This window comes from Thamnophis elegans, chromosome 11 (genome assembly GCF_009769535.1).
Source record: "Thamnophis elegans isolate rThaEle1 chromosome 11, rThaEle1.pri, whole genome shotgun sequence".
NCBI lineage: Eukaryota > Metazoa > Chordata > Lepidosauria > Squamata > Colubridae > Thamnophis > Thamnophis elegans.
In genome coordinates, this window is record NC_045551.1 from 24,077,262 (window position 1) to 24,097,245 (window position 19,984).

At 40.8% G+C, this 19,984-nt stretch overlaps 1 protein-coding gene across 1 annotated transcript in view; it reads left to right on the top strand.

Annotated features, from left to right (window-relative positions):
- The first annotated feature begins 3,805 nt into the window (after nt 1-3,805).
- The window catches only part of MID1 (midline 1), a 111,990-nt gene continuing 95,811 nt past the window's right edge, over nt 3,806-19,984 (top strand). Inside the window, exon 1 of the mRNA XM_032226393.1 lies at nt 3,806-3,950. The gene's annotated coding sequence lies outside the window, so the exon portion shown is untranslated. The remainder of the gene's footprint in view (nt 3,951-19,984) is intronic.

The window sequence follows — 19,984 nt, forward strand, 5'->3', positions numbered from 1 at the left end:
TAAGCCTGTACCAATATACCCAGTTCAGCCCTAATATATCACTCTTGAAACATTGTTTATTCCTTTGGGAAAAGATAGGTGTTTGTAGTCTGAGAAAAAAAAATATAGGAAAAATTTAATTGTGATATATTAAATGTATGCATGTATATGTGTATATAATAAAATTGTCAGATTTTTTTTCTGATTTTCATTTACTGCTCACCCATACACTACCTTGAATCCAGTTTAACACTTACACAGTACAAAGGTCAAATGAAGACAGTTAGGAGCTTTTCATTTTCTACTTGAAGAAAATTGCCATTATTTCTTAGTAAAATATGAATGGCATAAATATAATTCAGGTGAAATAATTTGTACACACTGCATCCTACCGTAGATGCCAACTGTTTTGCATCTGGCAAAAGTTTTCCTTCTAATTCACAAGTGCTAATTTATGGTGGTGGTTTGTTTGTTTGTGGTGTTTTTCTTTTGCTTTAAGGGACCCCTTGGCAATTACAGATCAGGATAATTTAGTCTGATCTCCATTTTCTTAGCCATAGAACACACACATACACAAACAGTATTATTCAGAGAGCAAACCACTGACATACTGGTAATTATTTTTATTCAGTCACCTGATTTGACATTCTTGTAATAAAATGGAGATCGAAAGGCAAATAGTGGTTATGGATCTATGCAACTCAGAACAATATTCTATGTTTTTCAATGAAATTGCATTGCTTTTTTTCTGGAAACTGAGAGGCTTGTTCTGTTAAAGTTTGCATATGCTGAAGTCTTCCTGTGAAAGAATAGAAATTAGAAACCATATAGTACTTCATACTGGGATATTACTTCTAATTACATTATACAACAATTTATAATCACCCATGGGAAAGACGGGGCAGTGTATTCTTATAGAAGTTAGACCATTTCTCCACTATATCTGAAAACTGACAGATGGGCCAACTACAAAGAACTGGAGATTTCAGATCCGCCAGTGGATTATGTTTCCCTATGCATAGCTCTGATCCTACACCATTTAAAACATTTTGCCTGATGAAGCAGTCTGTAAAACTGAAAAAAATATTTTATACCTCTCCAACTAATATTTAAATCTACTTTGATGCTGAATTCAACAGGTATTTGAAAATGAATGCAATGGATATTCATGGGAATTAATTGCCAACAGCTAAAGCTATAGTTAAGACTGACCAATTACATTAATTATGCAATAATTATGTCAACTATTTCTAAAGCTATTTGATCATAGGCTTAGTTTTTATGTGCCATAAAAATAGCTGAATCAGCAGCTGCAGCTCCATGAAATGCAATACCTTCCAACTTTGCAAGCAGCAATGAGATTTACATAAAATAGCAAAGTAAACACTCATGAGAACACAAACAAATCAATCCACAAAAAGCAGATATATGCAGAAAGGAATCATATGGAGCATATCTGGTTCATTCTTTTCCCATCTCAATATCGTGTCTTTCTGGTGTGGGAGAAAAAGATATTTACCTGATATAAAAATGCCTATTGCACTAGAAAACCGTAGGCAATAGGGATGTTTCAGAAGACAATTACCCAATATGACTATAGTAAGGAATTATGGGAATTACAGAGGCTATCTTATTTCCTTTTTCTTTTTAGAGCAAAATACTAAGGAAGAGACCTGGATATTGTTTAAAACTGTTCCATTTGCCCATCTAATGAAATAAATATGTAGGCTGTAAAGAGAGAAGGCCTTTTCACCAATGTCAATCTATTCTCCACCCCCACCCCCCCCCACCCCAAAAGGCATGCCTGACACCTACATTAAAGTCTTTCTAGTAAGGGATTGTTGAAAAAAAATGTCCTTCTGGGTTCAGCTCCAAGTGGGGAAGAAGACACTGGAGACATGGAGGCTGCTTGGAAAGATGGTTTATTGTTGGACAGGGCCACATGGCTTGAGCCCTAACCAGAAAAGGTGATCACATGGTTCAATGTAGGTGGAGAAGAAGAGAAGGGCGGAGGAAGGGGCTTGCTAGGCTTTTTATACCCTGTTTAGTCCCACCTCCCTGTTTCCTGTTCCTGTGTAAGAAATGTATTCTGATTGGTTGTCAGACTCCCATAGTGCCATGCAGGGGGCTACTCTCTAGGCTGTTTTGAATACAGGTATGAGTTCTCAGATGCCATGTGGAGATTTGAGTAATATCCCTTCCCCCTACAGCTGCAGTGGGGAAGTCTTTATTATGTAAAGTGGGCTAGCCTGGCCTTCTCAATGGCCTATTGACAAAGTGTTGATGGGCAGGAAGCTACAGGCAACTATTCTGTCTTTTAAAGCATGTTTCTTTCTTTTCACATCCAGAGAAATATTCTGCCTTTTCAATATTTCCTAGGCTATTTCATTTTTCTGGGAGAGGGCTGGATGATTATTTTTATTTTCTTATTTTCTTTGGAAATAAGAATGTCAGGCTATTGAATAATATTTTGCTACTAATTTTCTTATTTTACCTACTGTATTAATATTGCTGTTTTTGTTTATTTAATAAATAAGCACTGCATAACTCCAGAACAACTTTAGGGTTGATTTTTATCTTACGATAATCTTACTGCTGATGCTATATTTATTGATCTATGCTGGTAGTATAAATATTTTAACTGATGGATGTTTGGCAGTTTAAACAAAAAATAACGGAATAAATGATGTATTAACTTTTACTTTTTTAAATTATGGAGAATCTTTATGTATGTACATTGACGGGACTCCAATTCTGCCTTGTGAATATCTTAAGGTAGAAAAAGGGCAGTTTCAAAATTTGAATATAATACTTTGGCATGAGCATGATTTTTTCTGCTGTTCAGATATAGCACATTTCTGGATTTGCCAGGCTCTTCAAAGTGATTTACACCACACTTAGATAAGTGCAGTTATTACTGCTGCAGCAAATCCATGATGATGAGTTTTTTTTCAGACTTCAGATTTGCTTTTTATAAACCTAGAGATCAAATTTCCTTTAGAGTGGAACCTTCCCAGCCAAGGATAAATATGTAAAAAAAAAAGTTAAGACTTGGTTTGAGTATGTAGCCCCTGACCAAAGCTGAACAGTGTAAGCAAACTAAGTGCCAAGTACTAAACCCAACTTCAAAGCAAGAGCTAGAGAGAGAGTGCAAACAAAAAAGGAAATAAAATACTATTCTAAATAGAAGCCCTCTATTTGTAAAAAGTAATTTTATTTTAATTCTTTATAGAGTATTTAAAATGTGAATGTATTGTTTTAGCTTTGAAACTAAATTATGTGTGAAATATCAATTGGCTTTTCAATCCCTCTTTTGATTAGTATGATTCCTTGGAAGATAAGGAAGTACATGAACTAAGGAATTACATGAACCAAGGAATTTTCCTCTGGTTCTCTTTTATGATGGCAAATCGGCAGTATGTAAGGTGTCGTTTTATTCTCTCCATAACTTCATTCTGTCTTTGAAAATGTACACATTTTATTTTTTGTTGGTCGATCTTAAGTCTTGTTCGAGATTAGGAATGAATGCGCAGGAGGAGATACAAATGAAAATTGATCTTTTTACAGCACAGGTTAATTTCCTTCTTTGTAGCTTTAGACACCACTTTCAGCCTCTGAAACCTTTAAAAGCTTTGCTAATCCTCATGTATGCAGCTTTACGTGAGATTCCTCCCTGCCTCTCCCCCCACCGCCTTCTCCTGATTGGTGAAGCTATTTCATGGCTTAATTCAGCCCACAAATGCATATCTGAGTTGTAATTTGAAATCGGAGCTTAGCAGCATCACTTCTCTGCTGTTGGCGCAGGCTATTATAGGGACAAAGCTGGGAAAGTGGACGTTGTCCTCTGAAGCGCCGTGCGACAACAGGCACCCGGAGGCAAAAAGTTGCTGGCTTGTTGGGGAACTAGGAAACCGGATGGGTTTCTGCTGAACTTCTGGATGGATGGATAATGAAGCTTAAACATGAAGCAGGTAACTTGTTGCAAACCAGCTGGCGATCTCGGGAGATCCACTGAATCCAGCATGACTGGATAAGGAAGACTCTTTGTTGTAGGATCGATGAGACTTTGCAAAAATGGGGCTTTTTACAGTAATCCGGGCTGAGTTAGGAACGCCTTTTCCGGCCGCTCTTTCAGTTTCTAGTCGCTGATAGCTGATGGGATCACACCCAAGTCGTGGTTCTGAACAGGCGGGCTTTTGAGATCAAGTCCAATTTGTTTTACCGACAGTTCTGGGATTCCAGTTACTCCAAACTTTGTGCAATTGAACTTGCGGTTTATCAGTAGCCCAGCACATTTGGCGCTCACTATTCGTGTGCAGTTGAGTGCGGCGTGCGGGTGTTTAGCATTTTAAAAAAGAAAGAAAACATTGGTTTTCGTTCAAGTTAGCAGATGTAAGAGGAGACAAAAGATCGTGTCGCTTTTATATGTGGTTTCAACCCCTACAGATCAACTGCGTATTCATTCTGTATGGTTTTATAACTCTTATTAAACACTTTTCAAGTTTTGGATTTCGGTATTTCAAGCTTGAATATTTAGCATCTGAATTTTTTTTTTCATTTTGTGATCTTTGGGATATAACATGGCTTTTGAGTGTTTTATTTCGTGAGTAGGAATATCCTCCATGAGGGTAGGGAAGCAAAGCAAAGTAAAGAAAAGAAAAGGAAGTAGGAAAAAAATGCACCTGTAGAGGAAATGGAATATTTTATGTAGTTCAATGAAAACTACAAAAGAACTCTTAACTGTGGTTTGGATAATTTTGTCAGCTGTGAAGGGAAAATTCTTTTTAAAAATTCCTTCTCAAATATTCCTACTTGTGGAATCGTCTTGCTTTATGGAAAATCAATTTATTATTTGCTGCAGGAATGATCCAAGTGAGAGCCAGTTTGATATAGTAAGGCACCAAACTGGAAACCAGGAGGCTGAGAATTTTAGCCTTATCATAGACACAAAGCCAGTTGGATGACCTTGGGGAGTTCACTTTCTCTCAGCCCTAGGCAATGACAAACCACTTCTGAACAACCTTGCCAAGAAAACTGCAGGAACTTGCCCAGGCAGTCTGAGAATCTGACATGATTGAATGGAAAAAGAAAAAAATAATCCAAGCTGGAATCAGAGCATCGTGGAATGTACTTCCACTAGGGGGAGCTCTGCCAAAAGGAAGGTTTAAAAAATGCTGCTTTTGAGAAAAGCACACTCATTTTCCTTGCTGAATTTTTAATCTCAGGATATTAAAATATATAGCAATATAGCAGTAGACTTATATACCGCTTCATAGGCCTTTCAGGCCTCTCTAAGCGGTTTACAGAGAGTCAGCATATTGCCCCCAACAATCTGGGTCCTCATTTTACCCACCTCGGAAGGATGGAAGGCTGAGTCAACCCTGAGCCGGTGAGATTTGAACCGCTGACCTGCTGATCTAGCAGTAGCCTGCAGTGCTGCATTTAACCACTGCGCCACCTTGGCTCTAATATAGTCATCGTTCATTTAGAAACACAAAAAAATAATGTTTGAAAGGAAATAATAGGTGACAACACTGTAAGAAAATCTTTTTTGTTAATGGCTGAGGTTTCAAGATGTCCCTAGATGGTGTTAGTGACACAAAAAGCAAGCATTTAGATCAGTGTTTCTCAAACTTGGCAACTTTCAGATGAGTGGCCTTCAATCCCCTGAATTCCTCAGTCTGTTGTGGCCAGACTGGGGAATTATGAGAATTGAAGGCAACACACCTTAAAGATGCCAAGGTTGAGAAGCACTGACATTCTGCCTTCTTAGACTGTGACAGTCTCATTACATATAGGTAATCCTTGATTTATGACCACAATTGAGCCCAAAATTTATGTTACTATGTGAGACATTTGTTAACTGAGTATTGTCCCATTTTACGATCTTGCCACTTTTGTTAAGTGAATCACAGTTAAGTTAGTAACATAGCTGTTCAGTGAATCTGGCTTCCCCATTGATTTTGCTTGTAGAAGTTTACAAAAGGGGGGATCCCATGATCCCGAGACACTACAGCATAAATATGCATCAGTTGCCAACCATCTGAATTTTGATCACGTGACTGGGGATGCTGCTGTGGTTGTAAGTGTGAAAACGATAATAAGTCACATTTTCAGTGCCATTGTAACTTCTAACAATCGCTAAAGGAACTGTTATAAGTCAACAACTACCTGTACAGTCTTGCCCACAATTATTTTAAGCTAGGTGAGTTATTCATTTTTTTTCTTTAAAAATGTATTTGAACACACAGTTCTCAAACATGATTATTAAAGAATTTAGAAAATAGAAACTACAGAAAAGCAAAATCTTGCATGGAATTTGTGATTTTTTAAATATATTTTTGGCCAGCATATTAAAGAAAAGTGTTAAATCTTTCAATCCAAAAAGATTTAGTCTATTAGGATTTAAAGTGTGTTGTTAAGTATTTAAAAAGCAGCTGCGTGTTTTCCCTGCTGCTTTTCCAAATGTTGCTCCAAATATGTTAATGGTTAAAAAAAGCAAATAAAGACTAATGACACTCCTCATTATTACTAGAATGTAAAAAAGTTTTGGTATTGTCCCTTTAATGGAAGAGCCATATGCAATAGGATAAAAGTAAAGCTTAAGAATAGTTTTAGAAATGATCTATATATGGCTTGAAATATGACATATAATTTAATGGCCTTTGTGGGTGTGCTGTGAGAGTGACTTGATGAAGTTAGTGCCTGAACACCAATCAGTTGTACATTTTAAGAATTCTGAGTTTTTAAAATGTAATATAAGAAATATTCTGTTCCAATATGCCAATATCTGGATAACTTAAACAAATTCTCAATTAACAAAATAATTCTTCTCACTTTCACTAAGATTCACTGAATTCTATGACATTTCCGAAGCAATTCCTCCTCTTATATATTATGGAACTTATTCCCAATGTGTAATATTAACTTTGCTAATCTCATGAACTGAATACATATTTAGAACAGAGATAAATACCTTGATTGTCATCTTACACTTCAACTCTAGTGGACCATTTCTATTTTTGGTAGTCTTCGTTTAAATAAAATATCTTGATCTTTCAAGAATGGGAGTGATCCATCTAAGCACACCAGCGCTCTTGAGTGGATTCTTGGCCAAGACAGGCATTTTTCAAGGGCCAATTATATGTTCCATAACCAACAGCCAATTCAAATATTGGAAGATAATTCAGTCAAGCAAAATGTGTCCAAAAGTGATACACAGGGTATACTAATCTCACAATTATTTCTTTAAAAAATGAAATAGAAATTTAGACAAAAGCAGCCATAAGTTGCTATATAATTTTGCATAATAATGACACACTATTTGGATTTATTAAATCTCAAGCAGACTGTCATGTCTTTTCTATGAAACAGAGCCCTACATTAGACAGATAAATGATGTTGACTAAAGAAGAATGCAAACCTTCAAGAACAGCACAGAGCCATATTGTTGTATTTGGCAGCTAACTATCATTCTGGGAAAGGGAGAATAAGCCACAGAGAGGAAATTGTTGCTGCTCATGAGGATAAAATTCAACATTCTTTAAAGAAGAGACAAGTCAGCAAGTTCTGAGGAAACTAGCAATGCAATTCTAATTATATAATTACATTAAATTTTATTTGAAAAACAGATAGTTATTTAGTATGCTTAAGGCATATTAAAGAAGAATGTGTTAGGAAAGATTATCAGATTGAACATTTAATAAGAGAATAATTATAGGCACAGAACAAACAATGCCTATGTTGACAGCAATAGAGAGTTAGTTCCCTACCTGGATTTTGAAACTGAGACTTAGTGACTTGCCAAAAACCATCATGCCTTGATTAAATCTTTTAACCTTTAACCTTGCTTTTGATGAAGTAGGAAATGACATGTTTCTGATGCAGTATGCTAAATTTAATCTATTTTAGAAGACTAAATTGTAAAAATCCAGGAAGGCCAATAATACTACCATCTTAAATTATTGAGTACAGAGGGATGTATTCTAAATAAGCATGTCAAGAATTACATATGCAATTGTAATTTTTAAAGACTAAATAAGGATTATGAAATAATTCAGAAAGGCTGCATCTATAATTGCAACTTATCTGTTCAGGTATTTTTTTGTATCACACCTTTGGAATCTTTTTAAAGGAATATATACAAACACAGGAGGACTCAACAGTTACTAAAGATGCTGGTAGAAAGTGTTGATTTGAAAACAGTATCAGGCTCCAAACACAAGTGTCGTCTTGTAAAGCCGTGGCACGACAAAACCGTGCTCGTCAAAATAGCGGTGATTAAATCGCGTCGCTAAAGCTGCGACGTCATCACCGCGCGTCATCACCGCCGCGACAACAGCACGGCGACAGAAGGGCACTTTAAAGCCGATTTAAATTAAGGATTAGGTTTAGGGGTTTGCTATAGATCCAGATCCAGATACATGCTTCGTTCTTTGCCTCTGTACCTCCAAAGGTAGCCCTCCTCCTCCAGCTGCTCCTGCTGCTCCAACAGGGGCGCCCTGCATGGGGCTCAGCAATCCGGGGGGCGCAACGCACCCGTCTTGGGGGTGCCCATCAAGACCCCCGCCAAGGTGGCCGGGCTGACAGTGGCAGCGGGCACGGGGCAAAGCGGGCTGCCCAGCAGCAGCAGCCCGAGGAAGAAGAGGGCGGCCTGCCTCTGCCGCGCGTCGCCGCCCCGCTTGCGAGCCCCTAGGGTTAGGTTTAGGGTTAGGGTTAGGTTTAGGGTTAGGTTTAGGGTTAGGTTTAGGGTGCTTCGGTAGGCGCGGATTTGGCCTCCGCGGTTATGTCATCGCGGTAGGGTCATGTTTTTCTTAGCGCTTCGGATGGCGTGGATTTGCCTCCGCACCTATGTCGGCGTGGATAAGGGCTTCGCGGTTTTGTGGTGGAACCTTGTAAAGCATGTCCATCCTTCCCCATTCAAGAAAACCATGTGAAGCCATCTTCCTCAAGTCTTATGAAGAAAGCACCTTGCATGACCTTAGGAAGAAAGCCTTCTGCAGCCAGCAGTTGCCTATTGTGAAGGACCTGGCTGGGCAAGTCATAAGTGTCTTCATCCAATGCTGCTATTTCTTCAGTCCCTGAACAAATTGTTGAAAGATGAGGACTATATGTATGGTCATTTTATTGTGGTTGAGCATGCAAATATGTTTTTATATATGGGGTTATCTATTTTTTTTTTAAAGATGCACTCTAAATACAGTTTTGGTCAAGTTTCCAGTTAGTGAAGGTTTCTATGAATACAACAACCCAGGTTTAATTATTTTAATTATCTTGGAAATTTTTATGGCTATTCATCTTAAGCAAATAATTCTGAATGGTTCACAATAAAAAAAACATTAAAAGCAAGTACAAATAAATGTAAAAATACCAAGTCGAGGCCCCTGTTATATCATCTTCAATCACAAGCAATAATAAGCCAGTTTGGTCTGGTGATTAAGGCACTAGGTGAGAAAACGGGAGGCTATGAGTTCAAGTCCCATCTTTGCTCTGAAAGGATGACTTTTGGGCACAATTCTCTGAGCCCAACTCACCTGCCATGATTGTTGTTGAGGGGAAAATAGGAGGATGAAGCTGTGTTGGATATGGTTGCTGCCGTGAGTTATTTGTAAAAATAAAAAGATGAGATACAAATAATAAATAATAATGCCTATGGGAAAAGCCAAGTTTTTATAGCCTTTTGGAAGGCCAACAGAGCTGGGATTAGTCAGATTTCCAGGTGACAGGGAGGCTATTTCACAGGGTAAGTGCTGTAAATTTACTGTGACAGTTTAGTAAAGGACACTGAAAACTTCCCTTCATTGGTTAAATTGGCATAGCTGACACATCTTCTAAAATGAAGCTTAGAAAGCTGTCATTAAAAAAAAGGATTTCCTGCTCTGTCTTAATTAACATGATTGAATTAACAGGACAGAATTCAACTTGAAAATAGAAAGGGGGTATTTTAGTTTAAAAATATACATGGAATGTAGAATGCATAGGTTAGTTTAATTAATGTGACAGCAATAATTTTGTTGCCATTTGTGGCAAAATATAATAGTGTAAATATGCTGAGTAGCAATTCTCTAGTTAAAATAATGTTTGACATTTAATGTGGCCTTGTAGCTCTTAAGTGTTTCATTACCATCTCTATGTATGGAGAACTTAATAGATTTTACTATACAAAACAATCAGTAATTATTATAAGTAGTGTAAATTACATTAATGATGGGTTCTAAAGAGGCATGTAATAGGGGATTGGAGTGCTCAATAAATTCATGCCAGGGAAAACTATTTTGCTTCCATACCTCTATGGAATTAAAATGATAACAAGGACCATAAAAGTTGGAGGAACCCATTTAGGTCAAGCCACCTGCTCTGTGTTCATATCCAAATTAAAGCAAATAGTTGTCTAGTGTGTGCCTGAATCTCTCCAGCAAAGGAGACTCAACTGTCTCTCTGGATAATTGGTTTCACTGTCACTTTGGTCTTACTAAATTGTTTCTGACATACCATTGGAATCAGCCTTCCTGTAATTTAAATTATTAAATTATTCTGCATCTTGCACTGTGAAATGAGAGGGAATGTCTTAAACTTCTGTGTGACATCTTTTAGGTATTTATATCTAACTCCCAGAACTAACACAATCACTTAAGCTTCTATTTCTTGTTGCCCTTCCCTGAACTTTTCTCCAGTGCGCTGCTTGGAGAGTCCAAGCGTGGGTTAACACAGTGTATCTGCCCTAGGACTGAGTGAGGTTTTTCTCTTGGCCACGCCTCCCTTTGCCTCCATTCTTCAGTTTAAAAAACCTAGTCCGCCCATTTGGACTGTTCTGGGGAGCGCTCCAGTCCTAGAGCAGAAAACTGAACCCCCCCCCCCCGATTTATATTTTCTTTTGTATTAGTTTTTCTTAGTTTGAATTTGTTTGCCTAGTTTTTTTCCGTTTGGTACTCTTACGATTCAAGGTAAATATCTCCTGCTGAAGGGGCTCCAGGTCGTTCTCCCACTGGTCGCACATGGGGGGGGAGCGCAAGTCGCCTGTCCGGCGGTGTCCGGCGGGTGAGGGGATGGTGGGAGGCTTCCCATCGGTGCCATTCCCCACCGGTCCGTTGCGAAGGTCCCGCGCGCTGCCTGAGTGTTCCAGCGAGGGTGGCGGTGCTCTTCTAGCCCGGCAGAGGCAGTGGCCATTTTGGTAGTTGTGCGCTTTCGCTTAGGCTGCATGCGCAGCGGCCACCATTTTGTGGAGCCTTATGGACGAAAAGCCCACTTGAGCATTGTTGGAGCGAAGAGTGGATCGTCCTTTAGCCCCTCAGCTTCAGACCACCGCCTAGGATCACAGGCCTTGTCCGGGGCACCAGCCAGGCCTGCCTTCCTACTGCCCATCTCTCGGAAGCCTCCGAGGGCGGCTGAAGGAGGGAATCCGGCCCTCAGGCAGCCCTCTCCTTCCCTTTGGTCTGTGGGCACACTTCAGCCAGCTGGCTAAGTGCCCGGTGCCCAGCTGCTGCACTGTTTCATCGAAGCTGCCAGGAAACCATGGCAGAGGACAGCAGGGAGGCACAGAAGGAGCAGGCAGGGTCCTCCGCCAAGCGCAGCAGGCTAGGCCCTCCATCTAAGGGCTAGGCCCAGGGAGGATTCCCAGCAATTGGGTCCCATTGAAGCCAGGGCCCTGCAATCTCATGGGTTGCCCGAACCTGTGGGCCAAGAGTTGGACTCGCTGAAACAGAAACTATCGGACAAGGTTATTCATACCATCCAAGCGTCTAGGAGACCTTCGACCACCAGAATATACGAGGCAACCTGGGTTGCCTTCTCTTCATGGTGCCGGAGTAAGGGCATAGGGGATGTGTCTGCCTCGGTCCCTCAATTGCTGGACTTTCTGCAAGATGGCTTGGACAGGGGTTTGCCCCCCAGCACCCTTCGGCGCCAGGTCGCGGTGCTGTCCACAATCCTAGTGGACCCTGAGGAGGGTGACTAACACTGAAAATGCTTACAGTTGATTCTCAGCTGATTACATTCCCTGATGACGCCACAGTTAGCCATTCCTATTTGATTCAACCAAATAATAGATTCAACCCAAAAAAGATGGCTCTGCAACTACCCAAATTCTGAACCATTTAGGCTTTAAAGATGATTATAATGACCAATTCTTTGAACTGTATTTAGAAGCATAGCGGCAATCCATTAAACTTCAAAATAGTGATATTGAATGGACAAATGATCGATCAGGCATTACATATTCAGACCACGAAATTTAGACCATCTGAAGGACAATATAGACTACAATCCAAATGAGAATGACAAAAGCATGCATTGTCATAAATATAGTACAGGAATGATTGTACCGTATATACTCGAGTATAAGCCGACCCGAATATAAGCCGAGGCACCTAATTTTACCCCAAAAAGCTGGAAAAGTTATTGACTCGAGTATAAGCCTAGGGTGGGAAATGCAGCAGCTACGGTAAATTTCAAAAATAAAAAATCAGTGTTATTTGAAACTCAAAGTTATGTTTATTCAAGGGACCCGCTTAATTAAAGTGTTCTATAATATCAGTATGACTTATAATACTGCAAGTCTGCAATATTAAAATACTTGTATAGGGGATCCCCGGGATCCCCCGAAGAGATCAAATCACAACCAGTATGCCACCTTCTTGGTATATTGTTTTTATTTTCACTGAGTTTTTAAAAATGAGCATTATTTCATCCTTTTTTTCTTTATGTTTGATTGGTATCTGCAATTTGTGTTAATTCTGTTCATACATATAATATAAATGAAAAACCCAGCTCTCTTAAAAAATATTTTAAGTTCTTTCTGGTGCTCCCTTTTAGAATTGGCCAACTAATATTTCTGTTCGCCCAACTAATGTCAGGCAGAGTTAACTGAAAAAGTAATTTTTCATGAAAGGACATTTTCCTAGGATTTTAATTGTTCTGTCAGATTTCTCGTTATTTCCAGCTTGAGTCTCCTTCTGACAAGTTTCCATTGCTTCTTGTCCTGTCCTCAGGTGCTATTGCTGCCGCCGCCTCCTCCTCCAACAGCACCAGCACATTTGCTGCCCAGCGCTGCGGCTGAGGTGAAGCCGCCAAAGCTCCCGCTGGCGCCCCCGCAGAGTTGGGCGGATATCCGGCAGTGCTGTTGGAGGAGGAGGAGGCGAACCAGCCTGCCATCGCCGGCCACCGCTAGCCCCGCCGCTCTTCCCACCCCCTTCCAAGCCCCACAGTCCAGCGGATGGAGCAGAAGCAGCTCCGGGGCTTCGCTGCTGCTCCCCGCATTTTCTGCACGGGGATCCCTTGGAGAGGGGATTCCAGCCTGCCATCGCCAGCCACTGCCAGCCCCGCCGCTCTTCCCACCCCCTTCCAAGCCCCACAGTCCAGCGGATGGAGCAGAAGCAGCTCCGGGGCTTCGCTGCTGCTCCCCGCATTTTCTGCACGGGGATCCCTTGGAGAGGGGATTCCAGCCTGCCATCGCCAGCCACTGCCAGCCCCGCCGCTCTTCCCACCCCCTTCCAAGCCCCACAGTCCAGCGAACGGAGCAGAAGCAGCTCCGGGGCTTCGCTTCTCCATCCGCTGGACTGTGGGGCTTGGAAGGGGGTGGGAAGAGCGGCGGGGCTAGTGGTGGCTGGCGATGGCAGGCTGGAATCCCCTCTCCAAGGGATCCCCGTGCAGAAAATGCGGGGAGCAGCAGCGAAGCCCCGGAGCTGCTTCTGCTCCGTCCGCTGGACTGTGGGGCTTGGAAGGGGTCGGGAAGAGCGGCGGGCCTAGCGGTGGCCGGCGATGGCAGGCTGGTTCACCTCCTCCTCCAACAGGCAACAGCACTGCCGGATCCAGTTGTAGACTCGAGTATAAGCCGAGGCGGCTTTTTTCAGCCCAAAAAGTGGGCTGAAAAACTCGGCTTATACTCGAGTATATACGGTAACTGGTTGCAAGGTAGCTATGCAAAAGCCATGGCCTCCACCTGTTCTGCAAGCAGGATACATGAATTCAGGAAAGATACCTAGATAACAGATAACTTCTGCATGGATAAGCACAACTTTATTCATTGCAAAAGATGGGATTCTGTTATTCTCATGTCAGTCTGACTGACCTATACTTTGTTGAATTTTTCTTTACCCATTCCATTTTTTTAAAAAAAGAAGTATTTGCTTTTTTCTAATCATCTGGCATCTCACCAGTTTTCCAGGATTTCTCAAAGTTAATTTGTAAAGTCTGAGCTACTCCATAAGTACTGGTAGTCCTCCATTTTGACCACAATTGGAACCAGAATTTTGGTTGCTAAGTAATGTTGTGTTAAGCAAGTCATCACATGACAAGCCATATTTTTACCAGGGGAAAAAATCACATGGTCATTAAGTAAATCATGTAATTATTAAGCAGATCCGGCTTCCCCAATTGATTTTGCTTGTTGGAAGCTGACTGAGAAGGTCGGAAATCATGAAACTCTAAAGTGCTGCAATCACTGTAAATGTAAGCTGGTTGCCAAGTGGTTGAATTGTAAGTATGTGACCACAGGGTTGTAAGTTTGAGGATAGGTTACAAGTCACTTTTTTATCTTGGTTGTTGTAACTTTGAATCATTGTTAAATGAATTATCATAGGTCAAAGACAACTTATAGTTTCTTCAGAAGTGTCCTAGAGGTTCAAAGTTGCTCTGAATAAAGCATAATTATGTATGTCTGCATGTCTCAAACTGCAGTGCTTCTCTTCACAAGATCCTTTTTTCTGGGGGGGGGGGGACTGAACAAAAAGAGCTCTGCCTTTCTTTTCTTACTCATTAGCATTTTGCTATTTTCATTAAGTAGCTTATATATTTATTTTATTTTAAAAATATATAAGACTTTGCTAAGCTCAATTTATTTTAACTTTTATGTTCCTGTTCTCTTTCATTTTTATTGGATTTTTGTAATATGATTTTAATTGTTTTTAGTTTAACGGTTTTTAGTCATGGGATCATTATTCTGACTATTAAAACCCACTTTTTAAAGTCCAAAATATGTTTGACTATGCCCAGTTTTAATTCCCTCAAAGTAAATAAATCTTGCAGTATGTAATCAATTTCCCCATCAATTTCTCCATTAATATTCCCTGATGATTGTCTTATCCCAATACATTTGTGTGTATAGTTGTGTGTATTTAAAAACAGTTGGACAATTCACCTCAAAAAGATCTCAAAATGTATCATTAGTTAGATATTTAATTAGTTTGTATGTTTTGGTGATTAGCAAGAAGTTCTCCTGCATTAATTTTATTTGGAAGATGCTATTTTTGAGTGGATGCTTTTGCATTATTGATAAAGAAAATACTGTTTTGGGAAAACGTAACAAAAAGAAAAAAGAAAGGATACTCGGAAACTTTATGATTGTGAAAAGTCTGATATTAAAAAGAATGGAAGGATATTCGTTCACTTTCAGTTCTACAGAGTAATGAAGAGCTTACCCCTCCCTCCTTATTTCAACAAGTCCTTTTTGGGCGGGGGAGTTTTGACTAGAGAATTGCATAAAAACTTGGTTTACACTAAACTGTATGAATAATCTTTCCCATAATTTACTTTAACTTTCTTAAAGTTAAACTGACTTAGATATAAACAAATCAACTGTACAGAAAAATATGAATTTTCATGTAATAACTAGTCCATGACTAGTTCTATTTTATTTGAAAAATAATATATATATTTTAAAAATAGAAGTCAGTGACAATTTAAAGCACGTACTTAAACCTCTGCTTTTAGAACCAATGAAATACAAAAGGGTGTAACTATTTGAATTATGCTGTAGGCAATCCAAAAATTTATGCATTTGTTCCAATTTTTCTTAACTATGTTTTATAGAGTTTTACATTACTCAATTATGAAAGCAAATTGATATTTTGTAGATGGCACTCTGATTCCCAGAGTTGCCAACCTTAATTGAATCTTTTATATCAGTTTTCATTGCTTAGACTTTTCAATTTATAATTTAGGCCTTGCTTTCATAAAATATGGGGGCGGGGGGAATAGCTTCAGTTTTTAGTGAGAATTTTTCCCATCCTTCTCTATTGTTCCTTTGGATTGAAAGAAAAATGGTACTTTCTGTCTGAGAATGTTGCTGTTGTATTTCATAGATAATAAAGGGGGAGAAAATGCACAGTCTCCATAGGCTGAGAGTGTATCAGTTAATTAGGAGCTGGACATTGCACAGTTGGAAGTCTGGCAAGCTTTCTGTGTGTGTACATGTGTGTGTGTTGTCTGCCTTCTTTGATCACTTGTGTGGTAAATAGACATGCAGAGTAACCATGACAACATGTGCTATAAGTTTGTGGGAACAGGGGAGATTCAATCACTGAACAAAGGATAGTTTGTTAGAATAGTTGGTTATGATTACAAAAAGGTGGTAACAATCAGGCTATTTAAAAACATACTTTCTGGGAGGAAAATGCACATTTATGTTGCCAAATTTAAAAGCAAAATATGTTTCTCTAGCTACAAATTATTGCTAGGAAAAGCAGAAAGAAGTAAAAAAAATTATAAATCCAACGATTCATTAAATGATGTGGGTGGATGTCCACAGAAAATAGCACAATAAAACAAACTGACCAGTTATCTTTTTGTAAGGTTCAATTGGGTGAAACTGTGCCGTAGGGCAACATTTTTTTCAACAAATGGACTTCAAATGGACTAACTTACAAAATGTCCTGACCCATTCCCACGGGAATGAAAGTTGGAAAAGTTAGAAGGTTACAACTTGCTCTTGCAAGTCTCCTCCACCCCTGCAACTGCCCCAGCTCTTCTGTGCTCATGCCATTCTGGCCACTTGTTTATCTCTGTTCATCCTTCTCAACCTGCATCATCGCCCCATAAACCCTCCCTGACATCCACAGTACCTGTCATGCCTTGTACACTCTTCCCAATCTCACAGCACCCCTGCGTGCCCACTTGTTAGGAGGATGTGCAAAGGTGTGCCAGAGGCACCATGTTGGTTGGAAGAGTGCATGGGGGGAGGCACACGAAAGACACCATATGAGTCACAGAGTGTGCAAAGTGTGGGCAGGGTTACACAAATATTGTAGTACTATGAAAGTTGGACATCTTACATAGGCTTGGGCGAGATTAGGTTACACAAGAGAGTGAGGGTAGTCTGGTTCAGGAGTTAAACTGAAGGCCAGGGGCCAGATCTGGCCCACGGGGTGTTTAGATCTGGCCCATGGGGCTATCCTGGAAATAGCAAAAGACCAGCCCATGGTGCCTCTACCAGCTAAAACAGAGCTTGTGAAGGCCGTATGCAGCCCCCCTCCTGAGCTCCATTTTCAGCTGCGATGGCCTCCTACAACCCTCTGCCAGCAAAAATGGAGTTTGAGAGAGCCATGAGCGCTCGTGTACCACAAGCCCCCTGACACAAATGATGTCTAGCTGGCCACACCCACCCTGGCCATGTCCCCCAGCCCCCCGAGATTAAACACAACTGTGATGCGGCCCTCAATGAAATTGAGTTTGACACCTCTGGTCTAGTTGAATCGAAAAGTTAAACCAGGAGGGAAAAAATGCAAACTTCCCAAACAGTTCTGAGAATTTCTGCAATTAAATAATTTCTTCACTTATTATATATAATATATGATTATAAAATCCCTGTTTTAGATACATGCATTTATTTTTGAAACTTAACTGTTCTGGGCAAAACCAAAGGCAAAGAAATAGAAATAAATATTTTCCATTACTCTTATACAGGTGAAACTCGAAAAATTAGAATATCGTGCAAAATGAGATAGACTCATTACATACAAAGCAAGATAGTTCAAGCCATGATTTGCCATAATTGTGATGATTATGGCTTACAGCTCATGAAAACCCCAAATCCACAATCTCAGAAAATTAGATTATGATATGCAATCAATAAAACAAGAATTGTACATAGAACAATATCGGATCGCTGAAAAGTATAAGAATGCATATGTACTCAGTACTTGGTTTGGGGCCCTTTTGCAGCAATTACTGCCTCAATGCGGCATAGCATGGAAGCTATCAGCCTGTGGCACTGCTGAGATGTTATGGAAGACCAGGGTGCTTCAATAGCGGCCTTCAGCTCTTCTGCATTGTTCGGTCTCATGTCTCTCATCTTTCTCTTAGCAATGCCCCATAGATTCTCTATGGGGTTCAGGTCAGGTGAGTCTGCTGGCCAATCAAGCACAGTAATCCCACGGTCATTGACCCAGGTTTTGGTGCTTTTGGCAGTGTGGGCAGGTGACAAGTCCTGCTGGAAAATGAAGTCAGCATCCCCTAGAGCCTAGAATATTGCACCTTTTCACAATATTCTAATTTTCTTAGATTGTGGATTTGGGTTTTCATGAACTGTAAGCCATAATCATCACAATTATGACAAATCATGACTTGAACTATCTTGCTTTGCATGTAATGAGTCTATCTCATATATTAGTTTCATCTTTTAATTTGCATTACTGAAATAAATGAACTTTTGCACAATATTCTAATTTTTCAAGTTTCACCTGTATACAAACACTCAATAACCTCAGTAAGGGTTTAAATTTTTATCTTCAAAATGTTAAACTTTTTTTTAATTTGGATTTTAGAATTTTAGGATAAAAATAGTTTAATAATGGGTATCTTTGCAGAAACCTAATGACTCCATTGTGTCACCTCTTATAACTTAAAATATAGCACAGATTAATTTCAGGAATAGAATTTGAGGATATTTCACAATTAGCAAAATCAGAGCAGAGAACAAACAGAGATTTCTCATTCTGCAATTCAAAGTAATCACAGTGATGTAACAACAAACTTACATGTGTTTAGACTTATGTTATCAAATCATTCCGTGGTTCTGGACTATAATGGGTAGGTAGGTGGGCACACATTAACCCTAAACTACAGTTTACGAATTAAAAAAAAGTTCTTCAGACTAGTGTATAGGCTTATTTAATGTGCAGTCACTCTGTCATTAATGCCATTTTTATAGGAAGCTTCAGGAAGCTTTTTTATAGGAAGCTTCAGCTGAACCGGTAGCTAAATTTTTGTGCAGTTCAGCAAACTGGCTGAATACCACGCCTCACCATGCCTAGACCCCCTCCACTCCCAGCCACTCCTCGCCTAGCCTGAGAAGGCAAGGCCAATGGTGGGAGTGGGAGACCCGGTCCAGGCCTGCTGCGCTTGGCCAAAGGGCCATCTGGGTGGGGACATGGCAAGGCTCAGCTGCCTTTTGGGCCTGGCTCTCAGCTTCCATGGCCCCTACGAGTGGGAGACATGAGAGAAAATGCTTTGTCCAGGTATACACTCCTCCACGATGGAGCCCTTCCCAGGGTGCAAAGCCTTGGCAACCTGATCTGTCCCAAAGCCTCAGGGGGTTCCAGAGTTTCTACGCGCCTCTGTCAGCCTGAGTGCCCTCCCTGTTAGATCCCAATGGGGCCAACACCTGGCAGTAGTGTTCCTGGCTGGCAGGCGGATGGAGCTGCACACATGCATCTTGCTGTACAGCAGAGTCTTCCACCCCAACATGACGCCCTTTCCCCAAGCGCCACCAACCTGCTGGCCGAGCTGGCCCGGAGGCAATGCATCCCTCCATCGTGGGCTGGATGCGAGACTCAAGGCAGAGGGGAGGGCAAGCAGATAGCAGCCTCACAGAGGCCCTGTGAAGCTGAGAGCTGGGTCTGAAAGGTAGCTGAGCCTTGCTGTGTTTCCCTCCCCCTCCGAGGTGGCCTTTCAGCCAAACATGGAGGACCCAGAGCGCACTTGGCTGAAGAGCACTGGCTGCCTCAGGGAGGACAGCAAGACTTGGCTGCCTTTCTGGCCCAGCTCTCAACTTCCACAGGGATTCCAGGTGGCTGTCACCTGCTCACCTTTCCGCCTCTGGTCCTGCATCCAGCCCACGACGAGGGGGGAGATGCGTCTCTTCTGGGCCAGTTTCTGGGGGAGAACGCTGAGCTGGGGCAGAGCCACTGCAGTGTGGCAAGGTGCACTTGTGTAGCCCAGAGATATCTGCCCACCTGCTAGGAGTGCCACTTCTGGACACTGGCCCCTTTGGGATCTGAAGGGCAGGGTACTA